This window comes from Etheostoma spectabile, chromosome 8, assembly GCF_008692095.1.
Source record: "Etheostoma spectabile isolate EspeVRDwgs_2016 chromosome 8, UIUC_Espe_1.0, whole genome shotgun sequence".
Classification (NCBI taxonomy): domain Eukaryota; kingdom Metazoa; phylum Chordata; class Actinopteri; order Perciformes; family Percidae; genus Etheostoma; species Etheostoma spectabile.
The window spans coordinates 26,825,764-26,828,136 of NC_045740.1; the positions used below are offsets into that span (position 1 = coordinate 26,825,764).

Consider the following 2,373-nt stretch of genomic DNA (forward strand, 5'->3'; position numbering starts at 1 on the left):
GAAACAAGGTAACCAAGGCATTTTTCCACAAAACATGTTAGAGTCCATGGTAGAACTTCAGACATTGCCACAAAGTAATGAAGTACATGTGGCAGGGCACCTTTAAGACTATCAGCACCACACAGCTCTCTTTGTATTTCTCGGTATGGCTCTGTTCAGAAGATGGTGGCGTTTGGTGATTTTCCATTGCGGTCCCTAAGGGCAGGGGGGAGAGGACAAGTGGCAGCAGATCACACATCAATCAGTCATCATACTTAAAACTAATTCATCCATGTTATACAAAAAAATAGGCAATGACTACCTTAAAACTGCTTATGCTTCGGACTGTCTTGAGTGTACCAGGTAACCAATTCCAAAAGGTAGTTCCAGCATAAAGAAAAGACTATTTGCCCAGATTAGTCGTAGATCAGGGGGATAAAAAATCGGTTTAGCTACCCTTAGTGGAGTACCTTTGAACTATTACTGTAAAATAATTTCTAAAATATTTGGGAACATCTCCATAAACAATTTTATGTGCCATACCCAGCTGCATCTGAGACACTTGATCCTCAACTTTCAACGATCCCACCCTTTCAAAGTGGGAAGTTGTACTCTTCTTTTATATGACAGCTATAGAAACTAGTAACTTTTCAGATTAAGATTATACTAAGAACCTACAATACAATACATTGTTAAAGACTAAATCAAAAGCTGTGGTTTGTACTGGGCATCTTGTCATGTTTCAGATGTGTGTGAAGTGCTGCATTTGAACCATCTGATTTCCCATCAGATAGTTTCATTTAAAAAATCAGCCTGAAGAAGTTAAAAAGCAAAGTAGAAAGAACATCCAAAAAGTGATCCATTGGAGAAGCAGAACTGTTTTTCACACAATTAGTGTGGTGACCCTTTGGAGGGGCACTGCCCTTAGATTGGGAACCACAGGACTAAACTAAACTACAACGTAATTTAGTTCCAACATGCTTCACTTCAACACTGAGATGTTGCTTACACATTAGTGCTTCAGTTTTAAAAATGTATTACTATTGCATATAAATATATTAGTCACAGACTTATATGTTACTTAATAAGTATTTCATATTCAAAATATTAATAATTACTCTTACTTTTGATACTTTTTTATATATTGCTAATAATATTCAGTGATTTCACGTAGGTATAATTTTGAATACTTTAACTCGTACAGTATTTACAGTAATAGAGTATTTTTTACACTAATGTATTGGTACTTTTTCCTAAGTAAAGGATCTGATTACTTCTTCCACCAAAGGCACATCTGTGTTTGTTGTTGAGGGACAGAAGATGAATGTCTACAGATCTAGACACACGTTACACACTCACTACCCATCCTCACTCCAACCCACTAACTTGGTAACGCAGTATTTTATGACACTGATTTCAGATTGAAGGGATTTGGAAATTGCCGCTTTTCTTTGTAAATAGACTTTCTGCGAAGAACCTTTTTTGTTTTGAATCTGAAGTGCAAATTGAGGTCAACTGATCCGACCACACAGTGGGTCAGGGAGGACCCAGTGCTGCTGGGTCATGGGAAGGATGTGTCAGTCCCCAGATGATTCTGGAAAAGTGGAGGTTTTGTACTTTATTCTAACCCAACGGCTCTGTTATAAGCGGCTGGTTCAAACATGCTGTCCCAGCCTTTTTAAATTCCTTTAGCATGACATACAGACTCATGACACAATGCAGGTTATGCAACAGAGTATACTAGCTTTAAAATGTGGGTCCACAGAAAAGATTTTTTGTAGTCCACTGATCTAAGCAGATCAGAGCGCCAATCCGCACAAACATGTGAGTGTGAATGTGAAGTAGCACTTGAAGACCTCGACCGCACACCATGCAGTCCGTCAGCGGACACAATTGAAATCTGTAAACACCGTCCAAAGCCGCTTTTCTTATTCTTTCTTCTACCAATTCTTTTGTTTTGTTTTTTGCTAATCTCCTAATCAAATGTGCCAAGAGCGTTCCAAAGAATTACGAATAGTTGAAATTCAGCGTCAAAAGAATGGCGTCATTTAGATGCTTTGATTTGTAGTGGAGTTGCATTGTGGCAGGGCAGTTTGAGTGAATGATGGTCGGTGAATGACTTCTCCAAGCGTTTGAAAAGATAAACACATCATAGTTGAGCGACAGAGTTGAAGTGTTATTATAAAAGATTATTACAAGTCTTTGAAATGGTGCCAATGGCGATGCATGCTGGGAATTCACTGGACGACTTAGCTGTGGTGTGAAAAGTAGAACATTTTGATTACATTTTATACTGATAGGTATCTAAAGCAGGTGGCAAGACACAAATGTTTTGTTTTTCCTTTTATATACAGTGGGGTTTGAAGGTTTGGGCACCCCAGGTCAAAATTTGTA

General features: G+C 38.3%; 2 long non-coding RNA genes across 2 annotated transcripts in view; one reads left to right on the forward strand and one right to left on the reverse strand.

The window, feature by feature from the left end:
* Window positions 1-2,373, reverse strand: part of LOC116693973 (uncharacterized) — a 12,364-nt gene that overhangs the window by 3,983 nt on the left and 6,008 nt on the right. The gene's annotated exons all lie outside the window — the stretch shown is intronic.
* Window positions 103-2,373, forward strand: part of LOC116693972 (uncharacterized) — an 8,872-nt gene continuing 6,601 nt past the window's right edge. Inside the window, exon 1 of the long non-coding RNA XR_004333042.1 lies at window positions 103-170. This is a non-coding gene — a long non-coding RNA (uncharacterized LOC116693972). The remainder of the gene's footprint in view (window positions 171-2,373) is intronic.